Source organism: Ambystoma mexicanum, chromosome 2q (genome assembly GCF_040938575.1).
Source record: "Ambystoma mexicanum isolate Mex_15411 chromosome 2q, UKY_AmexF1_1, whole genome shotgun sequence".
NCBI classification, from domain to species: domain Eukaryota; kingdom Metazoa; phylum Chordata; class Amphibia; order Caudata; family Ambystomatidae; genus Ambystoma; species Ambystoma mexicanum.
Genome location: NC_090924.1, coordinates 875,598,790 through 875,623,444, shown reverse-complemented (window position 1 = coordinate 875,623,444; position 24,655 = coordinate 875,598,790). Strand labels below are relative to the sequence as shown.

The window sequence follows — 24,655 nt, the reverse complement described above, 5'->3', positions numbered from 1 at the left end:
GAATCCTGCACAGTCATCCCTAAACCCCAGACTAAAGTCTCCCCCCATGTGGCCAGGGGAAGGCAACCGCTACCTGATCCTAACCTTGGGGGTGGCAACATGAGGGAGGATTACATGAGAGGAGACAGAAGGACAAGTGGTGACTCCGCTAGGAGAGACTCGGTATTCATTCTCTTCGGATGAGATGCCCCTTCTACCTAAATATCTAATGGCATGCTGTCAATGTACGGTTCCCTCTCCTAGAACTACCCAAAGCACAGAATATGAAAACTCTGCTATATGCCTAAAATTCGTACATTGGGGGTTCAGAAAGTAAATATCACAAACTTATTGTTATGTTTATATAGAGGTCCAAAACCCAAGGGTAAATCACTGTCTTTTAACAAACTCCCATAAACTTGACAACTCTCAGTCGACAAATCAGTTTAAATTAACTAATCATAAAAAGACCAAACACATTATGGATTTCAAGTTCCATAATGCGAAAAATGGCACAGCCTTGTTAACTGTTCCGTGCGCTGCTCCTAATTTTAATTAGTGTTATATCGGTGCTAGCTGCGAATTCTGGATCTCTACCCAAAAGACTGTAAAGGGCAATATTTGTATATGTGGGAAAAACTAGATCCAATGGTTTTTCGCGCTCATTCAACTCTTTGTGGGGGAAAAAATGAACAAATGTATTTCTTTTTGTATTTTTTCATATTCTGTATTATAGGTTTACAAGACGTTATCTTCATTGAATTGACATTCAATTTTTATACCTCTTCTTTGCAATCATAAAGCATATAGATTTACTTGATATTCCTTTATACATTGTTCCCAGTTTTTCCTAGACAAATCCCGACACGTTTCTCCGTCTTCACAATATGACGGTTCTTCAGGGGTATGGTGGCTAGTTTACTTTTGTTTTCAAGCTGCACTGCACATAAAAAGAAAAAATATATATGTACATTTGTATAGCAACATTCGGATCTCTAGGTCAGATCTAACGCATTTTCAAAATTGTCATGCAGAGTGTATAAAAATCTTAAATGCAGACTTACATGGTATGTTTATTCTTAGTTACTGTTCATTTTACGTCCTCTATGGTAAACCTTAGAAATGCCATTGTGTTTGGTACATTCGTATGACCAATTCGTCAGTTGCTACAATTAAAGAGAAACGGCGTGTAAACAAAGGTATTGCCGTATGCTCCGTTTCGAATTCTGAAAATGGTACTTTATATTTGTGCTAGCTAGAATTAATCCATTTTCTTACCTTGGTGTGCATTCAATTTCTTTGTCGTGCGATTGCCCATAATGCCTGTGTTACTGGGACGTGGAAGCAGGGACGTCATTTCACCAAAATGCCAGGGGTAGCGGAAGTGACATCACACGACCCGTGGCCCCCTGATGACATCACAGGAAGGGATGTCATTTGGCCACACCCATAAGTGACATCACAGGAAGTGATGGCATGCAACCTTTCTCCCCTTGACAAAACAGTAAGTGGCATCACATAGCATTGTTCCTCAGTACACTAAGAAAAGTATGGCTAAGATATCACTGTAATATGATATACATTTCATAAAAGAATGGATTACGATATGTAGCATTAATATCAGTGTGTTTAGGCCCATATTACCAAATTACAGCGACTGTAAGCAGACGTCCAAGGCCAAATGTGGGTGTTGCATGAAATGAAAGGAGGTGTGTCAACAAATTCAACCATTAAAAACTGGCGAGATCTTTTGTGCATCACATAAGTCAAAGAAGAGGGGAGTGGCAATTCTGCTAGGAGGGGGCGTAGGCTTTGAACAAGAGGCGTCCCTGAAGGACCCCGAGGGATGTTACCTAATGGTGAGGGGTTCTTTACAGGGGGCCCCCTTGACCCTCGTAGTTATATACGGCCCAAATGAAGGCCAAGCCCAGTTCTGGGAGGAAGTAAGGGACAGGCTCAAACTCTTTGTCCAAGGCAAAATAGTGGTAGGGGGGGACTTCAACATGGTCCTAGACCCGGCCTTTGATAGGAAGCGACTTGGCCCTCCGAACGTCAGACCGGTGGACGAGGCCATGGCACGCTGCTTCCGGAGGGTCAACGCTGAGCTGGGCCTGGTCGACACAATTCCACTCCCCAGGTCGGACGACCCCTCGTTCACGTACTATTCGGCCATCCATACCTCATTCTCTAGAATCGATTATATCCTGGTGGACGAAACGCTTCGCCCACACGTCTCGGGCTACAGTGTGGACCCAGTCCCCTGGACAGATCATGACATGGCCCGCGTCACCATAGCCGAGGGTTGGCACGCGGAACGCAGAGGCCGCTGGAAATGTAATGACTCCCTTCTCAAAGACGAGGTCATTGCGCAGGAAGTGCTAGATGCCATCACGGAGTTCTTTGACTTGAACGGCAACGGGGAAGTTGGCATACACACACTGTGGGATGCATTTAAGGCAACCCTACGAGGTGTGCTCATCAAAATAGGAGCCCAGAAGAAAAGAGAAAGGGAGACCCTGGAAAAGACCCTAAGGGATAAAATAGCGCAGCACCGGCCCGGCAGACTTCCGGATGGGCCACTAGAGCGTGACCAGGTCACTGCCCTGGAGGATTACAGACTCCAGCTTAAAAACCTCCTCCTGCACAGGACGGAGAGGAGCCTCCAGATGGTGAGGCAGAAATACTATGACAAAGGGGATAAGGCAGATAGTATCCGAGTCTGGAAACTAAGGGAGGTCCAAAGAAGTAGAACGGTCAAGGCAGTGAAGGACGCCCAGGGGACGATAGGCTATGACGCCCCCCACATAGGAGAGGCCTTCCGCCACTACTATGAGAAATTATATACCTCGGAATATGACGAGGGCGATGCCCAGATAGGCTTCCTGGAGTCCATACAAGTCCCGGCCCTAACAAAAGAGATGTCGGAGGGGTTAGAGGGTCCGGTCACCGAGGAGGAGATAGACAAAGTGATAAGTGGGATGAAGGTGGGAACCTCCCCGGGGGAGGATGGCTATACAGTGTACTTCTACAAGAGGTTCCGCTCCAGCTTGGCCCCGCACCTGGCGAGGGTCTTCAATTCTGTCCTCGAGGGAGGCACTCTCCCCGACTCCATGATGGGAGCCATTATAGCAGTACTGCCCAAGGAGGGGAAAGACCCAGCAGAGTGCTCCTCGTACCGCCCAATATCATTATTGAACACGGACGTCAAGATTCTGGCCAAGGTGGTGGGGAGGCGGATGGAGGGGATAATGCCGAGGTTGGTTCATGGGGACCAGGTGGGCTTCATAAGAGGGAGACAGGGGTCGGACAATATCCGTAAAACGATAGATCTGCTCCACTACGCACAGGAATCTGACCTGGACGCATGCGTCCTTTCTTTGGACTCCAAAAAAGCTTTCGACAGGGTGGAGTGGAGATACATGGAACTCCTCCTCAAGAAAATGGGCTTTGGGTCCCACATTAGGAGCTGGGTATCGGCACTCTATAGAGCCCCCACAGCGAGGGTCCAGGTGAATGGGAGGTTGACCGAGTCCTTCGCACTTTCGCGAGGGACCAGGCAGGGTTGTCCCCTCTCCCCCTTGATATATGTCCTAACGATAGAACCGTTAGCTATAGCGATCAGAGCGCATGCGGGCATCAGGGGGATTAGCAGAGGCGACGTGGAGTTCAAGCTCTCCCTCTTTGCAGACGACATCCTTGCCTATGTGGTGGACCCGGCCACCTCGCTCCCCCCTTTTTTGTCCCTGGTGGCCACATTTGGCCGCTTCTCCGGACTGAGAATCAACACAGCCAAATCGGTCCTGCTCCCAATGAAAGTGCGAGACCTCGAGCTGGACCCCCTGGACAGGTTCGAGGGAATTGCGGTGGGAAAGACCTCCATCCGATATCTGGGAGTCCTGCTAACTAGGGACCTATCAAAATTAGCCTCTACTAACTACGACCCCATAATCGCTGGGATCGGGTCGGACCTGAGGAGATGGGACAAGATGATCCTGTCCTGGTACGGCCGGATGACAGCGGTCAAGATGAATGTCCTGCCCAGGCTTTTGTACCTGTTCACAGCGCTCCCCACCATCATCCCAGAGCAGACCTTCAGGGTCCTACAAAATGCAGTCCAAGAATTTATATGGCAGGGGAAAACCCCAAGGATAGGGAAAGCGACCCTGACGTTGCCGAGGGAGGAGGGGGGATTTGGGCTCCCTGATTTCCGCCTGTACTTCCGGGCTGCACAATTGAGGGTACTCTTGGAACACATGAAAGAGGGGATGGGGACATACTGGTCTTACCTAGAGGACATGGACGCCCACCCCCTGAAGGTTAGGGATCTCCTGTGGGCCCCACGCAAATCCATTCCGGGGAAGTTAAGAGGGCACCCAACCCTGGGAGTCCTTTGGGAAATCTGGAGGGAGGGCCCACAGACATCCTACCTCACTTCATGGCCGTCCCCGATGTCCTCCCTTTGGGGGCTCCCACTTGACTTGGGCGGGAGGGGGTTTCGGAATTCCCAGACCTGGGGATGGAATGGGCTGGGCAGATGTTCAGGGAGGGAGAGTTTCTCCCATACGAGGACCTGAGGGAGGCCCTCGGCCGGGGATCCCTCACTATTTTCGAATACCTACGCCTCAAGGGCATATTATGTGACCAATCATGGGGCCAAAACCTGAGGAGGCAGCTGACCCCCTTTGAAAAGTTCTTAGATACAGCGACCTCAAGAAAGGGCGCGGTGTCGAACATGTATAAAATCTTGAACACTTTCAATCTCCCCGGGAGAAGGGGTTTCCGCTCATTCTGGGACGATTTGGTGGGAGAGGTCATCTCAGAAGACACCTGGTCGAGAATTTTCAAAATCGCTTTTCATGGGAACTTGTTCACCGCAGACATGGAACACAATTTCAAGATTTTGCAGGGGTGGCATAGGGACCCAGTAAAATTATCCAAAATGTTCCCGGGCGTTACTCCAATGTGCCCGAGGGGTTGTGGCCAGCGGGGATCCAGGAAGCACATGTGGTGGCTTTGCCCGAAAGTTCAGGTCTTCTGGGGCAAAGTACGGTCCTGGATCGCGGAGGTGTCGGACGAACCTCTCCCCCAGGACCCTTTGTCAATGTTGTTGGGGGTACCCCCGGAAGACTTTGAAATATATAGATATCCAAGGATGATGGAAACAATGCTGCGGGCGGGGAGGGTGGCCCTGGCACAGAAGTGGAAGAGCCCTGAACTCCCCTCCAAGGAGGATTGGCTGAAGAAAGTAAAGAATATGTTCTTGATGGACAAACTCACAGCTATGGTGAACAACGACTCAGGGCCTTTCATGGCACATTGGTATGGGGTGCAACAATCTTGGGGATGGGACGTTCACTGACTTGAGACAGTGGCCCGCACCGAGGGAGGGGAGGAGGACTTGGAGCCCAGTTGGGCCCGCCCTGAAAGCCCACGACCGGGGGAACGGCACCATCGACCACAGTCGGAAAGAATGGTCACCTACCACAGCATCTCCTGAACACAGGGGAGGATAAAGCCGCTCATTGTCTCTTTGTTTGAAGTTAGTGCTGGATTGCGGGGGGGAGGGGTACTGCCGGGAGGGGGGTGGAGGGTAGGGGGGGGGTTAAGGGTTGAACGGGACAGTTAATCGCCTTGTGTACCTAATGGGTTATTCAGCCCGGTTTGTTAAAGTTTCAAAATGCCAATAAAACCAAAGTTTAAAAAAAAAAAACTGAACCAGAACCAAGCAAATCTGCAGTCATCCCCTGTCGGGATATACAACAAAAGAAATAAAGATTGTAGCAAGTTTTTCTTTTTAAACCTTTGTTTTTGCTGATACGTACAACACATTTCACAACAAAAACCTAGCCAGAGTGGATTAAACTGATACATAGTGACAGAGCTTGTTATTTGTCAACATATGTGTCCTACATATAATAGTCTTTACACAACATTTAAGAGGAGTCCAAGGACCCAGCTTCTTGATTGTCCTTAAGGTAGGCTTGTAGTGGGGCCCAAATGTCTTCAGGTCTGCTGGGAGGGGTAACACTTTTAACATATGGTTCTTCAGTATACTGCACATACAGTAAGTCCCGCAACCATGCTTCTGATGTGGGGGCTGCCTTGGATTTGCATAGTTGTAGTATATTTCTCTTGACTACTGCCCCCGCTACAGCTACAAATCTACCAGTTTTAACAGGAGTCTTACCTATGTTGCCCAGGAGATATTTATGTGGGAGAGCTAGAATATGTAGCCCCGTAATGTCACTTATGTTTCTAGCTATGTCTTCCCAGAAGGCCTTTATGTGGGGGCATTCCCAGTACATATGCATAGAGTTTGCGTTGAGGGCATCACATTTGGGTCAGGCTGCCGGGTGAGTGGGGTCAAAATTGGAGATCTTTTTGGGAGTTATATGTAAATGATTTAGTATTTTAGATTGTAGCAAGTTATATATAGGAAGCATTTTCATTTGTTACCTCTCACATATTGAGTGTGGCAAGGAATGCAGAAAGAGACCCTCATTCATTTCCTCCTCTTTGGTTCCAGGCCACATGGAGACTGAGCCAACATAATGAGCCAAGGACGCCACAAGCCCACCTTCCTCGCTAGCAGTTGTGTGTGGTCAAGGGTGGCTGCATAAATATGTGTTGTGGGGGGGCGTGGCTAGGGAGCCATGGGATAGGACGCGCTCTCTCGAGTCTCCTGCTGATCCTTAAGACGTCCTTCGATGCACATATGCTTGAACTGCGGCACACAGTGACGAGATTTTCATGCTGAACCGAGGCGTGAAACCAAATGAGTCGATGGGACGGCTGCACAGTACTGCAGTCATTGTAGGAAACGGACGTCTAATTCCCCGTGGACCTGAAGTCCATGTGAGTTGCTGGTGGATTGGAGAAGACCAGGTGGACAGTGCCCAAACAACGTAGCACGCACGCCACAGGAGCAGACTGCATCCCCACTGTGTCGGGGAGGTGATTGTGGACCCGCAGCCAGGGTGTTAGGGGGCCGCAGTAGGAAGCTCATTCTCGCCGGGATGCAAGCAGTGTTAAGAAGACACACAAACGATACACCCTAATGTGCGCGGAACGCAGGCAGGACCAAACAAGACTGGGCAAGTTGCCGACCCGTGCTAACATTAGCATAGACCATCAACAGAACGGAGTAGGGTGCCGCGCGGTGCCCAGGAAGCTCACTGCATGATTATACTCGCAACAGGACTCGGCTTGATTGGAGGGGGGGCAAGAGCGTACCAAGCCACTTCCGCAAACACAAGAGAAACAGCGCAGCTCACGCCCCGAACGAAGTGAAATTGTGTAATCAGCACACATATAAATGTTGGAGGCGCTATAAAGAATCTGCCGCAATAAAGGTGCAGGGCAGTGCCCAGAGCCTCTGGCAGTGAAGTGATAGCCCCAAAACTTGCGCACACTGAGAGCACATAACGCGAGGTGCTGCATGAGAAGGGACCTTATAGAGACCATCAACGGAACGCCTGGAAACTGTGCAGAAAAAGGTGGATGACTGCAACATCATAAGCGATGCCGGCGTCACGTACGCAAACCTGAATCACAAAAAGAAGATCCTGTTACAAAGTGAGCACAGGCACCGAATGTAACGTGCATCTGCATTGACTATGAAGGGGGCAAACAAGGTGGACTAAAGACGAGGCAAGCGGAGTGGACGCCTGCCACAGGACGGGAAGCACCGAGATTGGAGCACTGAAATAGGATAATGGCAGACGCACAGAAGAGAGATCAAAACGCACACCCCTGAGACCTTGTAGTGTACAAAGGGCCAAGGTGTCATGATGCCTACCCCTGGGGACCCAGACCAGGTCCAGCAACCCCGGAAGCAGGCATCAAGTTATTTTGGGCAAGCCCAAAAACCCCTGCTAGGGGCTGTTTGGGTGCGGTCCTGGCGCCTATGGCGCCAGGCTCATATGGGGAGTCGGTCCTGGTGTCTATGGCGCCAGGCTCATAGAGTAGAACTTACCTGATGCAGACCATGCTGCAAGCCTACCTGATGCAGACCATGCTGCAAGAGCTCCAAGCCAAATGAGGCTTGGAAGGGACTATTTTACCTAGGGACTATTTTTTTTTACTCGGGCGGGGCTGGGGAGGAATACTTACCTGGGACTACTTTGGAGGCTATTTAAAACACGCCCGAAGAGCAGCACACGCTTCGTGTTGTTCTGCATCCAGCAGCATGACGCTCACCGTGCCTGCAAGTCTGCATCCAGTCTTCTGCCACGCCCGCCTCGAGTTTGGAGCTCCTAGAAAAAGGGAGAAAGAAGGAGAAAAGGTTAGAACAAGAGCAATACCTTTGATCCTTACCTGAATTCCCGATCGATCGCGCCTTCGAGCTGGAAGAAAGAAGTTATTTTATGCGCGTCGCCTCGCCTGCTGCAGCGCCGCGCTGAACTCACCGGCCTTCGAAGCATCTTCACATTCCACCGCATCCTCCTGCATGTTCCCGCCGCATTCCGGCACCTAAGGAGTAGACAAGAACAGCAAGGTGAGCCAAGGGAATACACAGAGGAATATTAGTTACCCCCCCATAGATTTACCTGATTTTACCACCGGGGGTACTATTCCTCTTCACGGGTCGGCGCAGCTTCCACTGCATCTTCGCCAAACCCCGGCCCCTAAGGGGAAACAAAAGGACAGCAAGGTGAAACAAAGGGACTATCAAGGGGAACCCTCCCCACCACATTAGACTTGCCTGATTTTACCGCCGGCGGTATTATTCCCCGAGACTTCATACTTTCTCTCAGTGCCTGAATAAGCGAGAAAGCAACAGGTTACATATTGACATTATTTATCGAACTGTGTTGGAAATACAAATCCTTACCAGAATATTACCGGTTGCCACGAGGAACTCTTCACTAGGGTCAAGCTGCAATCTGCAAGGAATCGGACAAGAGTGAAAGTCAGGCATTTGAACTCTTACGAACTACATACTTTTCGGAGTCAATATTGTTCTGGAACTCACCAATTCCTTCGCACAGTGAAGCAACTGGTTATCAACGCGCCCCTGCGCTCAATGCAGGATAGAGAGCTTATCTTTTCAAACCATCAGGTGAGACTATAAGAGGGGACATCAAAGGTGATCCGTGGGGAGAACAGCGGGGGTCGGGGGGATTTACACTCAACTCCACGGGTGGTTAATCTCCTTTCTCCATCAGAAGAATATTCCTACGGGCCAAGCAAACGAAGCTAGGTGGGCCAGTCCAGTCCGTCATCTCGGCCCTACGCGTCACATTGGTGGAGACCGCAGCTGTCCAGTTCAGATCGACGCCTCTGTGGGAGCCAGGTGAGCGTAACACAAGGTAACAGTAATGACAAGTATTGGACAATAAAGTTATTAAGATCCGTCAATGGGGCTGGATTGGACACTAAACTGGGAAATGCACATTGAACCGGCAGAGTGGAAAGCATCGGAAATATTGTGAGACGAAGCAAACGGCACTGGCACTTACAGGGGCGCAGACAGGAAGAGCAACATAGAAAATGCTAAAGAACTCACTGGCGGGCAGGTACCAGACCTGCACAGCACAAGATACCACTGTGAGGGTGAGGGGCTACCCTTTGGGTAGGCTAAAGGAAGCAAGGGATCCCTTTTCCCCAGAAAGGGGCCCAGAAGTGCCCACGGGTCAAGAAGGGGGGAGACTTGGCTCCATCACAACATTAGAGTGCCTACAACACGGAGAAGTATATCCCAATCCTCCCGGCCTCAGTCTATAGTTCATGGGACCGGCTGGGCTTCACTGTGCACTTGACGGAAATTGAACTCCAGCCATCTAGAACTGGAACAAACCGAGGTAACGGGGTGGCATCTAAACTTCCCAAGACCAAAGGGAAGCAATCCACACTTACGGAATTTACGAAAACCCCACAGCCAACAGAGGGGGCCAGGAATAATGACAGGAACCCACAAATAGACACAACCCCAATGCGCAATGATCAGCAGATCCTGGATGCGATCGCGGACTTGAAGGCTATGTGGGAAACCAAACTGGAGGCAGCCACAGCTGAACTCAAGGCAGCGTTGGACCTTAAAGTGGGCGCAGTGCAGGAGGAAGTCAACCTACTCAGGCAAGACGTACGAACAATAGCGGAGCGCACAGACGAGTTGGAGAAAGAAGTGATATGGCAGCTCACGCATCCCATGCCTCGGAGATTCACGTACTGAAACAGCAAGTAAACAACCTGGAAAAAGAAGCAGAGGAACAATATACGCATAGTGGGCCTTCCGGAGGGCGAGGAAGGCCCTGTCCCAACGGACTACGTTGAGACCATGCTGCTTCAGGAAATAGGAGGAGGGGTGCTTACCCAAGGGTTTGCGTTGCAGAGAGCACTCAGCGCCCTCACAAGGAGACCTCCCCCCTAGTCGGACCCCCCCCTCCCACCCCCAGGCCAATAATTGCTAAGATACTGAATTACCAAGACAGAGAGATCCTGGAACACTTCCGGAAAGGAGGCACAATACAAAGAGCATCCGCGTCCATGACGGCGTATCCAGACTACACACTTGTAGTGCAGGGACGACGATTGAACTTTGGGACCGTGAAGAAGAGACTGCGTGAAGCAGGTTACAGATATATACTGATGTATCTGGCGAAACTGAAAGTGTTCCATAAAAGCAGGGCCCTGTTCTTCGAGACCCCGGAAGACGCGACGGAGTGGTTGGATGCCCAAAACTGCCCGTCGGGAGCAGACAGCCAGAAAGAGGAAGTGAGGCGTGATCCCAAAGCCGAGGTGCTGTATACACTGTGACATTGGGACTTGAATATAAGATAGGGCAGGATAGATTTGGAAGTAATGGGATACGGGCTGAGCCTGGAGTATTGAATGTGCATAACATAATGTAGCATAATAACAGTAGACACAATGAACTCACTCTTACACCCCTAAAGATAGGATAGTTGGGTTGCCGGTAGTGTGGTAACCCCCTGCTGTGTCCCTAGTATCGGCACTACCGAATAGGTACTGAATGCGGGTAGGCCTGAGATCCAGGGATGGAGCTGGGCAACAGTTGGGAACAGGAAGGGGGAAGGGTGGAGGGTGTGCTGTGGTTTTAATAAATGAACGAGCTTACATCCATGTGCCAAAGCGCAAGATACAGAGGAAGAAAAGGGAGAAGAGCGGAACTGGGTACGGATAATGATGGGGGACCTCAAGATAGTTACCTGGAATGTCGGGGGACTAAATAGTTATCTCAAAAGACACAAAATTATGATGTACCTGAGGAGGCAAAAAATAGATATTGCTTTATTACAAGAAACCCATCTTACAAAAGAAAAACGAGAGGTGATTGGGAAGAAATGGAAAGGGACCACAGTGGGAGCAGCATACTCTGCATATGCTAGAGGGGTAATCGCCTGGGTGGCACAGCATGTCCCTTTTCAGCTGCTACAATCTGCGGTGGAGCCAGATGGGAGGATGGTGACGGTACGAGGACTAATAGAAAACCAAGAGGTGTGTATTATTAACACATACGCCCCGAACCAAGATACCGTGACCTACTTCAAGACCCTATACAACAAAATAACCCCATACTTGGGGGAGGAGGGGGGGGGGCGGTTATATGGGGAGGTGATTTCAACTGTACGCTAAATCCCAGGATGGACAGGTCGGATGGGAAATTGGACAAACCCACCCCGGCAGCCAGAACCTTGCAGACCTTGTTGAAAGACTTTAAGCTAGAAGACATGTGGAGGTTACACCACCCAGATGATGGACATTACTCCCACTACTCAGCCCCACATAATTTGTATACACGGTTAGATTACATGTTTTCCTCCCCGGAAATGATAGGAGAGATGGTACAGACGGAATATAGAGCGAGAATCCTTTCAGACCACTCACCATTGGTCTTAACATGGCAGTATCAAGCACCAGAGCTAGAATTCCTACATGGCGGCTGAGAGCCAAAGCATTAAAAGGCTCAGTGTTTAGAGAGGACCTGAGAAAGGAGATTGTTGAATATTTTGAAAACAAAACTGGAAGCGTATAATCTGTAGGCGCCCTATGGGAGGCATTCCAAGTGGTGGTAAGGGGAGCAGCGATGGCTAAATCCAAAGGACTGCTGGGGGGAATATTGCAAGAACTGTAGGAGGCAGAGGAGGAACTTGAGGCAGCTACGCGCAGTGGAGTTGACTCCTTAGACAAGGCGGATATTATAAACCATTTACAGCAATCATGCGAAAGACACTGGGAGAGGCTATGCAATCTAAATTATAAGAAATACATAGAGAGGCAGCACACCGGTGGAGACAAACCGGGGCAGCTGTTAGCATGGTTGTACAAAAAGTGAAACACTGAGACAGAGAATTATAGCAGTACAAGGGGAAGGAGGACCGGTTCTTGATACCCAGGAGGGAGTGAATGAAGGGTTCTTTGAGTTTTTTAAATTATTGTATGGAGATACAGACGAAGGGAAAGACAGCGAGATGGTGGAAATACTGGAAGACATTGGCCTACCAAAATTGAGTACTGAAGAGAGTGAGAACTTAGACGCCCCTGTCACACTAGAGGAACTAGAAGCAGTGATCAAGGATTTGCCCACTTGCAAAGCCCCGGGCTCGGATGGACTTCCTAGCGAGTTCTATAAAACATATGACAGAAGTGCTTCCCCCACTACTGGCCATGTTAAATGAAGCTCTCGAAATTGGAACGCTGCCAGAATCCCTAAGGGAGGCGATAATCATCCCGATTCTTAAACCAGACAAGACGAGCATGGAGCGCGGATCGTACAGACCGCTACCCATGCTGAACCAGGACAGTAAAATACTCACGGCTGTGTTGGCGGGGAGACTGAGACGGGTTATAAGCAAACTTATACATCCTGATCAAACTGGATACTTCCCACATAGAAATATATCAGACAATCTTAGAAGGCTTCACCGGGTCATAGAGCAGACAGAAGGGGAAACGCAAGAGGTCGCAATAGTCTCATTGGACGCAGTGAAGGCCTTCGATTCTGTGAAATGGCCATGATTGATGGCAGCTTTACAGGAATATGGTATAGGGCCTGAGTATCTAAAATGGGTTAAACTATTATATAGCTCACCACTAGCCAGAGTAAAGACTGGAGCAGTTATTTCGGAGAGGTGGCAATTTAGCAGAGGTACCAGACAGGGGTGCCCTTGGTCCCCGATGTTATATATCCTTGCATTAGCGCCCCTAGCGATATACCTCTGACAACAGTACGAAGACGTGGGGATTCACACAAAAGGGTGGCCACATCTAATATCGTTATATGCAGATGATATGTTGTTATATTTAAGATACCCGGAGGAAAATTTGCAATACATCCTAGAAGTAATGGAGCGATTCAGGTTGCTCTCGGGTATTGCAGTCAACCCTATAAAATCGTGCATATTCCCCCTGGGAAGATATAAAGGGATCCCGCGGGAGCAATTACCCATTCTACAAATCAGGGGCGTAGGAGACTAAAATCTGGGGGGACAGGGGACACCTTGGGGACTTTGCTTTTTAAAATTTATTTATTGTGTTTTAGTCAAAGAACTCGACTTTTCACAACATTAAAATTAAAATAGCAGTACGTATTAAATTACAAATATTACTGTATAAAACAAGAGAAAAGAAGAAAAGAAAACAGAAGAAAATTAAAGGATGCAGCAGCAAAGAACATGTCTTTATATATTGCATTTCTGGATTTGTCATCTGACTATGAGCTCATGGTAAGAGAGAGGAAATAACAATTACTTCCAGTGGGCCACAGCTAGAACGCCAGCTCGTTAAGAGGCAGATCACCTGTAAGTGGATTCCTGCCAAATAAAGGATTTGCAGCCTTTTCTACCAACTGCAAGTTGCTACTTTTTTGTGTGGGGCAAGGAGATGTGTGTGTCTCTTGGAATGGAAGGATGGGGGTTTCAAAGAAAGAGGACATCTTGCTTGTACCTCTGAGTAAGCTCTGTTATTGTAGTAGAGGGACCAGGTGTGTGATGTTGCTGCTTTGACTGTCCTCCGGGGGTACAGCAAACAAGGAGGATGAGCGATCGCAAGCCCACCCCTTATAAGCACTTCCCAGGTCCGCGCCGGACCCGGGGGATGCCTAGTAGGTGGGGTGTATGTGGACCCAGGGGGGGTGGCCAGAGGGGCAGCCTGCTATATGGGGTGCCCCTCTAGTTCTCCTGTGAGGGCCAGGCCAGCCTCTCACGATGAGTCTGGCCCCTCCTATTCCATTTCATGCTGGCTTTAGAGCGTAGCCTTTCTTTGCCTTTGTTATTCTGAATGCAGAGCTGGACTCTGTTCCTTTCTCCTTTAACATTTGCTGCAAAGCCTGATCTATGTGATTCTCTCACATGTTACTAGGACGGCAGAGCATGGGTCCTCTGCCCTGTTACACTATTCAAAGAGCCCCTCTGGCCTTTCTTTGCCTCTCCCTTGTCTCACTGCTTGCTTGCTTAATACATACGTCTTTGCTTGAACACTCAACATATTCTCCCTAACACAGCAATGGCAGCTGCAGTCTGTTTTAACTGCTATTTGTTCCGTGTCTTGAATTAGCCTCTTATTTCCGCTTTACTGTCTTCCGGGGAAAGGCATTTGCCAGTCACTGCTATAATGGTTCTACCTGGCCATAAGAGGGCAACAGCTAGCCAATATTGGAAGAACACATTATGCCAGAGGCTGGCAACTGCCTTCCTAATGCCTACAAAAGAGACACAACTCTTGTCTTTGTTTCTAACAGTAATTCAGTGGATGAAGAAACGCGAGAACACACATATTGCTTATAAATGAAGGGGATGATATCATACTTGGTTAAGACATTTTGATCACGCCAGGAGCTAATTTCCAGCTGCAATTAAGCGATTACTTTTTAGACTTCTGGCTTTAAATAATGTTAGTATCACCTGGAAAGCACAGAGGTTGCTCAACAGGGTTCCTGGAGCACGAGGGGTACACTACTCGTGGGCATGGATGATTGGAGGGCATTCTTGCCCTGGTTTGGAGCCTGGACCTTACAGCCATGATGGGGGCAGGGGCCTATTACCTTTGGTCGTACGCACCCTTTGAGGGTGGGCAGACATTGCCTCCTGCTTTAGCCCACTAACAGCTCTGCTTTGCAACTTTATCACACATACCTGTCAGATGGCATGTAACTCAGTGCTACTAATGTTATCAGCCTTGGAGGTCTGGAATCCTTTGCCACATCAACTAGGTTACAGGCTTGCCACCTGAGACTTACCCATGTCTGAGTCGGCATCTGTCGCCCTGTGGGGAAGACACACACAGAAAGAGCAGGGCACGGTGCCCTTGTGGATTTTTCACACTTCTTCCTCGGGGTGGGCACAATTCACTCTGCAGAGAAATTGACATTCTCCCACTTTGACAATGTCACCCAAAGAGCTAAATTGGCCATTTGAAATACCTCTGTCGATTTATTATTGTGCAATCCACACTGATGGGTTTAAGCACCTGTTTAATGTGAGATGGCAATTTAGGGCATTTGCCAACGCACTCAAGAAGCACAGGACACCCTCTTACCAGCGACATGCCATGCTCACTCATTCTGATCACAAATTGCCATTTATCTGGGGTCATGTTAAATGTATTTATTTATTACATGTGTAGCATCACGCAAAACCCACAAGCATCAAGGCGCAAAGTGAACTGCATGGAGTGGACCACTTCCATTGGCGCAAGTTTTTACTTTTCCGCCACAAAATGGAAGATTTTAGCCTAAAAGGCAGGTGAAATCACATTGCTTTTCCACTCTGTAAGAGTGGAAATAACTCGCGCAATTAGCGATTGCTGGCAGAATTGACAATGGCTTCCTCTGGACTCCGCCCGCTTTTACCAGGTTTAATTTCCAAGGAGATCCCAGAGGAATCCCTTTCCTTATTTCCAGCATGAGAATCCATGCTGGCAGTAAGGCCGCATTTGTCTGGTGGAGCAGGAAATACAGAGGGTCCTGGTATGTCCACTCGGCTCCCGAACTCCACCCAGAAAATGCACGAAAATCCGGCCAATTAGAAAAAGCAACAGTAATAGTGTTTTCCACCACTTTTTCTGAACCAATCAACCTGGAAATGCTGTGTTGCATCGGAAGCTGAATGCATTCACTCTGCATATTATCCCACTGGAAGATTAAGCCAGGTGCTGAATACAGGTGTTACATATTCCTGTGCACAATGTGCATTTGGAGCATTAACTCACTGAGCTGCCTTACAAATTATCTCTTCTGGGGCTTTACCGTCTTAACCCCTTAACTGCCATGGGTATTTCTGCCAAGGCCTTTTTTGGTGATTTTGTTATGTCGCCATTCAATCCCTTGTAACTTTTTTGTTACATAAGATATCTCTGCCAAATGTGGCCCCTTTTTTGAAAATTGTGTTTTTTCCACCAAATTTCAGAGACATTTCCCTCTGCCCACCCACCGAAACACGCCGCCAACAACAGATGCCCTACCTTTCCCTTTTCCCACAGGTTTCCCGACGAAAACGGTACCTCATATGTGTGGGTGAGTCTACCTGAGCGCAAACGGAAAAGGCTAACCACTGATAGCCCCAATCTAGTAATCTGCCCCCAGGGAGGGCTACATGAGATGCCCCCCATCCATTTGGGGTGGGGGTGGAGAGGGCCACCTCCTTTCCACTAATATTATCCATGGTGGTTCAGTGGCCCTCCCAAACCAAGTTATAATTTGTTTTATTTTTGTTTTGCCTCTTTCTTAGGGGCAGATGGTCACATGTGTGAGGCCTTCTTCCCCCGGGGGGGCAAAATGTACTAACCCAGGCTTGGGGGCTAGATCTGCCAATATTTGCAGTGGCCTCCCCCCACCCCAAATGGATGGGGGGGGCATCTCATGTACCCCTTCCTAGGGGCAGAACTCTGCCTCCAGGGAGGGTTACATAAGGTACCCCCATCCACTCAGGGTGGGGGGAAAGGGCCACCCCCCCCTTTCAAACACAAAAATTCCTGGTGGTCTAGTGGGACCCCCGGGCCCCCCAACCCACCCAAAACAAGTTATAATATATTTTTTGTTTTGCCCCTTCTCTAGGGGCAGATGGGCACATGTGTGTGGCCATCCTGGGGGGGGGGGGGGGCAAAACGTACTGCCCCAGGCTTGGGGCATGGCTCTGCCAATATTTGCAGTCCCCCCCCCCCCCCACCCCAGATGGATGCGGTGGTTATCTCATGTACCACTTCCTAGAGGCAGAAGTCTGGCCCCAGGGAGGGCTACATAAGGTGCCCCCCATGCACTTAGGTTGGGGGGAGAGGGCCTCCTTTCAAACACAAAAAAATCCTGGCGGTCTAGTGGGCCCCACTGGGCCCCCCACCCAAAACTACGTTTTAAAAAATATATATATTTTTTTGTTTGCCCCCTTCCCTTGGGGCAGATGTTCACCCATCTGCCCCCAGGATATTGCCCCCATGCTTTGGGGGTCGGGGGGGAGGGGCTGCTTACATAGTAAGCAGCCCCTCCCCAACTTCAAAAACAGATCCTTGCACGACAGACCAAACCTATCCTGGGGGGGATAAATGACATTACATCCCCCCACTTACAATTGTGGGGGAGATTTGTCCCCCCATGTCCTACGCCCATGCTACAAATACCCTTGGAGACCACAACCTTTCGATACCTGGGGATAGATATCTACCATACAGCGGAGGACAAACGCAACACAGAGAATGCTATAACAAATATCGATAACAGTATGAGATTCTGGTTTAAGCTCCCTCTGGCTATGGTTGGAGGGTGGCCCTGTTGAAAATGGTTGTAATACCAAGGCTTATACACTTTTTTGGAAACATACCATATATAATACCAAAACGATTTTTTGCCAAACTCCAGAGGCTTTATCTGGCACAACACTAGGAATAGGATAGCCCTGTGGAAACTATAAAACACATATGACAAAGGAGGCATAAAACTTCCCAATGTTGAGATTTATCACTGGGCCAGTCAGCTACAATATGTGGCCAAATGGCTATTGGAAGACCCAACAGGGGAGTCCAGACTGCTGAGGTCAGAGTGTTCCCCATTCTTCTTGAAAGAATGGATATGGTTGCCAAAATTGGAGATAAAGGGGGGTCCGAGAATGTTTGAATTGGATGGTAAATGTGGTGGAAAGCTTGCCAGGCCATGGAGAACCCAACCCCGTGCTCCCCGCAGATACCACTAGTAGCACTAACCAAAGGGGACGTGCAACTGAGGAAAACAATATGCATGCAACAATGGGAGACATATGGCAAGATGGGAAAATGGGAGTTTAACGCATTGGTAGAGGAAACAGGCCTACATCAAGGGCAACACATCACATATACCAGACTGGTGCGACAAGTCAAAGAAACATGGTCTGAAATAGTGCTGGAAGACCAGCCAGATACAACCGTTGAAACAATCTGACATCACAGAGGGAGGGCACAAGGTTTCCCGAATTTATGAACTATTGATGAGCAGGGTGGGGAAAGAGGTAACACAGTTAAGACGGGAGTGGGGGAATGCATGAATGACGGGCTGTGGGAGAGAGCTCAACGGTTTCATAAGAAGGTGTCTAGAAATGCAAGGCTGCAACAAATCCAGCTATACCTAACTCATAGAGCATACATGACCCCTCAGAGGATAGCCCGATATAAAAACGCCGAAATACAATCATGGAGAAGTGAATGCGGAAATGACCCATATGTTCTGGGCATGCCTGGAAATTAGTACATTCTGGAAAGAAGTGGCCCACCGCCTGACAGAAAAGGGGATCACGCTAGATGTGGAGTGGGTGTGGGCATGTATTTTGGGGGGGTTGCCCAGACCACGTAAGCTAAAGCATGTGAGTAAACTTAAAGACCTGGCTTACATATTGGCCAAGCGCAGGATTGCTATGGGCTGGAAAGCATGCAATAGGCCAAAGTTAGAGGTGTGGTGGAATGACCTCAAGAAGTGGGCTGAAACCGAAACGGTGGTATGGACCGAAGCAGCCAGTATAGGGGGGGGGGGGGAAGAGGCAGATAAACTGACGGCCTCAAGGCATTTAGTGGCTACATTGGTTGGGTCCACCCAGGTATGTTTAAGCGAGGATGATACCTCCCAGAAGACAGAAGAGGGAACATCCCAAGAGGATATAACTGCGGAAGGCGAAATGGAGTAGGCTCAAGTTAAGGGGGGAGGTTAAAGGGTAGGTAGCGGTTATAGTTTAATAAGATACGAAATATTCAATAATGCTAAGTTTTGTTTTTTGTATGTTGTTTGGTTGTTATAAAAATTAATATAAATTGTTTTAAAAAAAGTGTGTTCCCATGTGAGATCACATGCTGAGACAAAGCCACTTTCTGCCCGCACAGCGTCTTGGGCCTTACAGATTCAGTGTACCAACTAATCATAAAACTGTTTGGCTCTGCCGATTTATGAATTCACAGAACAAACCTGAGAGCTGCCGTTGCTTGTGAACAGGCGTTCATACTTCCCACATCCGTAAGAAAGGGTATTCATGCATGATGTTATTCAAAGTGGGCAGCCATAAGTGCTGTGCTTGAGCCTCTGCAATGCTCTCCTTTTTTTTTATTTTATTCTTATTTCAACTACTTCACAAAGAAACCAGATAAAAGCTGACTTTGTGAACTCAAACAACTAATTGGCCAGACAAAGGAAATCTCATTTCCCAAGATACATCTCTAAATCACTGCTTTTCTTTTGTATTTCTATTTTCTGGTTTGGTCAATGAAGTAGTTCTGCCCTTGATGCTGTCATCATTAATCACATACAATAATCACTTGCAGTAGGTAAATTAAACCTCGTGTGGTTATACAAGAAGGGCACATTTGGGATAGGGAAATTCAGATGGAACTCCAATATTTCAAATATGTCCAAAGTTCAATCTCTCCACCATGACCAATGCTGCTATGGTACTTCTACTCTGGTAGGCCATCATCATCCGGTGCAATTCATATGTTGCCTGAGTTCAGCCAGCTTTGTTCAACCAATGCTCTTTTTCAATGTTTATTTTGGGGGAGGGGGTCCACCGAATACTGTATTTGTCCAGTTTCAGTTTGTATACACAAAGTATTAGGCATGACTTTGGTGTATCTAGCAATTGCAATTCTCACCACTCTAGTACTACATTAGTCTGGGTTATAATTGTTCCACCAAAAGTGTTGTGCGACTTGTAGTTTTAGGTCACATTGTGGGAAAGTAATTAAAAAATGCAGGCATTTTATGAGATGCAATATATCCTGTCTTTGGGTTCCTGTACAGCGCAGCCATCATTCCCGATTATATTACTGTATGTTTCCCCTGCCACCTGCTTTCTAGTGCCACGGCTGCCCTAGAAGGTGTTAATCTACATTAAGTTCCCTCCATTTATTCCAGCGCCCCTTTCTTAATTGTTAACTAAAGGGTGATTTTAATTGTGGGGCAGTTGATGCTAGAATGGGCAGATTTCGAACATCAGTGGCCTCTGTAAACAAAAAATAAGGAAAAAAAATTAATAAATCACTTCTGGGGAGGCCACCAGTGGGTGTATGGATGTCGGTTGCCTAAGCGTGCTGCTCTTGAACCAACGTCTCTCTAAGTGGACTGATCCCCACTTCTGACCCCTTCAAGCCCCCCAGGAAGTTGGAGTAGAGACCGAAAAGTGCCTTAACCCCCCAGGCACAAAGGGACGAAATCTGGGATAAATCGGCTCAGTGGCACCAAAGTTAGATGAACCAAGAAACTGAGCCCAGGCAGTGAGGACGGCCTCCGATCTGAGAGAGGCGAGACGGCTGAGGCCCTCTGTCTCAAACTAAGCATGGATCGGGGGAGCCCCAAGGTGGTGTGTGGGCGCCCGTAGACCGCCCCCCATTACATCACAGGGGAGGACAGGTAACGAAGATCTTGACCCCTCCCCATGGCGAGTGCCGGACCCAGGGGCTGTTCGGCAGGTGGAAGGTGGGCTGTGTGCCATAGCGCCCTCACTCCCTTGGAATTGAGGAATAGAGCGCAGATCCTACAAACGGAGGACCGAAGAGGCTGGGGAAGTGGACCAACAGCAGGCGGTGGGAGGCCCCCTGGCCACCAGCTAGGTGCGTGTGCCCGCCAAGTACAGCGGACCTGGTGAGGAGTGGGCTGGAAGAGCGCTAAAGCCCAGAAGCCACGCACAGAGGGCTGCTGCAGTGTACCTGAGAATTGGCGGTGTGCTGAGCCTGGTCGAAGGAATTTAGTCGGGACACATGGGGAAGAGCGTTATGGCCTAGCCAGAGGCCTAAATTTGAACAGCCCAGGGCGTAGTGGCTTGGAGGCTCTTCCTGGGTCAGGGTCCCCACCAAGATAACATTGCAGGGGTAGGGTGTCAGACCCGGACTGAAGATACAGTGGGGGTAGATTTTCCAGGAGTGCACCGGATCGAGACCGGTGGGTGGGCCCGGTCCAGTCCGGAATGAGACCGGACTGGACCCAGAGGAACTGCAACATCGATTTGGCGGCACCTGTGTTGGACGGCAGAGGAATCCCCCGGTCTCCCATGGACTGGAGAACCACACTGGGGCGATTTGAATGTCGGCAAAGTTGGGAACCCGAGACCCTGAACTCAGCCCCCACATAAAATATGGCAGAAGGGGGGGGGGGTGGACCCAGGGTCCATCAAGAAATACATCGACCTCTATACCCGGAGAGATACGGGGGATGAGATCAGACATAGGAGGGAAGTTGACAAGATCAATGTGAGGATCAATAAGATGGACGAGATACTACAGATGGTGGAAAACAACCAGACGTCCCTCGATACTTTGGAAACCCAAATGGACATGCAGGTAGCAGAGCTGGAGAGACGAGAAACTGAAATTGCCCTAAAAATGTATGATTTTGAAAACCGTGAGAGGAGGAACAATCTAAGAATTTTTGGCCTGCCCGAGAAGGAGGGGGAAACCGAGAGAGACCTGCGAGGGCCTTCCATGGGGATGAGACCATTGAGGAGCCAAAGATTGACAAGGTGCACAGAGCAGGTGGGAAGTCCAGGGGCTCGAGCTCAGTGTTAGCTCACTTCCACAATTATCCTCATAAGCTGAAGATTTTAGAGAAGGTGAAATCTGTGGGCACTGTGAATCAGGGTAATGCCAAGTTTTCCAGGACTTGTCCACTCTAACCCTGGCGAAGAGGTGGTTGTGTGCCCCCCCCCCCTCACGAAGTGGTTGAATTAAAAGGGAATCCGGTACAGATGGAGGTTCCCGTTCTCCATCTCCTTTGAGGTGGATGGCTACGACTACAAACTAGTCACCAAAGAGGATATCTGGAGAGTAATGAGAGAATTGATGGGGGTGGGGGGGAGGGTGGCCACACCAGAGGAAGGGGAAGCTGCAAAGGAGGACAGGCGATGACACCTAAAGGGGCCTAACAGATGTAGAGTGCCCGGTTTCCGAAAGTTTATGAAGTTAAATATCTCGCCAGGGGCAGATACCGGAGGGGCACCCCATGCCGAGAAGTGAATCACCGACATGGGAACCGTTACTACCCTGGACATGGCAGATCGTTGGAAACCCCTGAGACTACCTTGTCCTTTCTTGTTTTGGTTCAGCCATGTTTGGGGGGGGGGGGAATTTATGGGGGGGTGCAAGGGAGTTTTGTGGTATGTTGAGCTAGAAGGGGGCTCTTGAACCAGTGAGGTGTTTGGTCGGAACCCAGGGGGTTTGGTTCTTACTGGTGGTTCGGTACTAGTCCAGTGATAACTAGCTGGGACTGGACGCTTCAAGTGGGTGAGGGGGAAGTGAGGGGGGGAGCTTTTGGTTGAGGTTGGGGGTTGAGGGGGGAGGTTGAGGGATCTTGGCATAGGTGAGCGATCAAGGGTTGATGAAGGAACCCGGTGAAGCTGGACACGTATCATGGGGGAACTTGTGCCGGTGGAGCAAAGCAGATCATGGTAATGGCGGACCTGATTAGGGGGGGGTATGGATCACCGGAGGGACTGTACGCTGAACGTTAAGGGACTTAACTCACCCACGAAGCGATACTTGGTGGCTAGGGAGTTTAGAAGAGGGTGGGGTAGATGTGTTTTTTTTATTCAGGAGACCTGGTTCTCCCAAAGGATGGTGCCTTGTGGGCTACTTAGGCAAACCTACTGGTGCTCCGGAGACACTAGGAATGGTGGGGTAGGCCTTGTAATACACAAACGATTTAGGAAGATGGAGAAGAAGGTGTGGAGGAGTGTGGATGGGAGAGCGCTGGCTGTGTCGGGAATCAAGGGGGTGCGAATTACCTTTGCAACAATGTACATCCCTAACCAGGGGCAGTTGAAATTTGTGCGCCCAATGGTAGCGAAAATGCTGACTGAGGGCACGGGGCGCATGATTGTGTGGTTGGGGACTTCAACCTGTGGGCAGATATCACATTAGATGGGAAGGCCCTAAACCAGTTGGTGACGGAAGCCTCGGGAGGGAGTGGAGAGGGGCTCCAGGAGGTGTTTGATTATCACAAACAGCGGAATAAGAAGCGTTTGTCACCCGCAGGAGAGGGGCTTTACCTACATGGGACATACTCTTATTGATCTGTGCATCACAAGGTAGCTGTGGGAGTCGGATTTGGGCTCCAGGATTCACCCGATTAGTTGGTCAGATCACAACATGGTTTCTATGCACCTATCATGTTGGGTTTGCAGGCAGGTAACTCTCTATGGAGGTGCAATGAGTCCTTATGGATGAATAGGGTGTTTAGGGAGCAGAATGAAGGGGCTGATCGGGGGAATACTTCACCCTGAATGATACTGGGGAGGTGGGCCGGGGCACAGTGTGGGATGTAGCGAAGGACACGTGGAGAGGACTTCTGATTAGACAGAGGGCTTGGAGAAAGAGGGAGAGGACACTCTTGGAGAATAAACTGCAAACAGAGATGGGGGGCCCTGGAAAGGCGAATACACAACGTGGGCGGAAGAATGGGTAGTGGAAGTGTGGCAGAAGAGGCTGGAGATGCGGTTATTGGAGAAGGGGAAGATGGTCTGCAAGCTCCAATTCCTGAAACAGAAATATTATGAGAGAGGGGATAAGGTGGATGCACTGCTTGCAGCCCGCTTAAGGGGACAGTGAGCAGAAAGGTGGATCTCGGAAGTGAGGGGCCCGAAGGGGATAATGGAGAGGACAGCGGCGGGGATAGTCTAGACTTTCGTCTCCTTCTATGAGCAGTTGTATGAAGACGGGGTGTACCGTCGGGAGGAGGAATTGGGGGCTTACCTTGGGGGTGGGAGGGCTTCCCTTCTGATGTTGACGACTCAGGAGGCAACAAGGTTGGACGCCCCTATTACCAGGGAGGAGATTTTAGAAGCAATCTGGAGGTTACGGACGGGTAAGGCCCCGGGGGAAGATGGGTATACCCCAGGCTTTTACAAAACCTTCGCAAACCTACTGGTTTCACACTTGGTGAAGTTATTTAACCACATCCTAGAAACCGGCTGGGCACCAAGTTAATAAAGGCCCATATATCGATAATACCGAAGGAGGGTAAGAACCCCCAGGCTTGCAGATCCTATCGACAGATCTCGCTCCTCCATGTGGATGCAAAAATCTTCACAAGGGTGCTGGCCTTAAGACTGGACAAATTTATGCCACAACTGGTTTACCCTGTCCAGGTGGGGTTTATATAGGGACGGCAGGTAGCACACGATGAGGAAAACCCTGCATCTTATTGATCAGGCCCGTGGAAAAGATGGGTATCCCACACTCCTGGCGGTTGACGCAGAGAAAGTGTTCGACAGGGTTGACTGGA

At 49.3% G+C, this 24,655-nt stretch overlaps 1 protein-coding gene across 6 annotated transcripts in view; it reads left to right on the top strand.

The window, feature by feature from the left end:
• The window catches only part of ACBD5 (acyl-CoA binding domain containing 5), an 803,722-nt gene that overhangs the window by 313,515 nt on the left and 465,552 nt on the right, over positions 1-24,655 (top strand). The gene's annotated exons all lie outside the window — the stretch shown is intronic.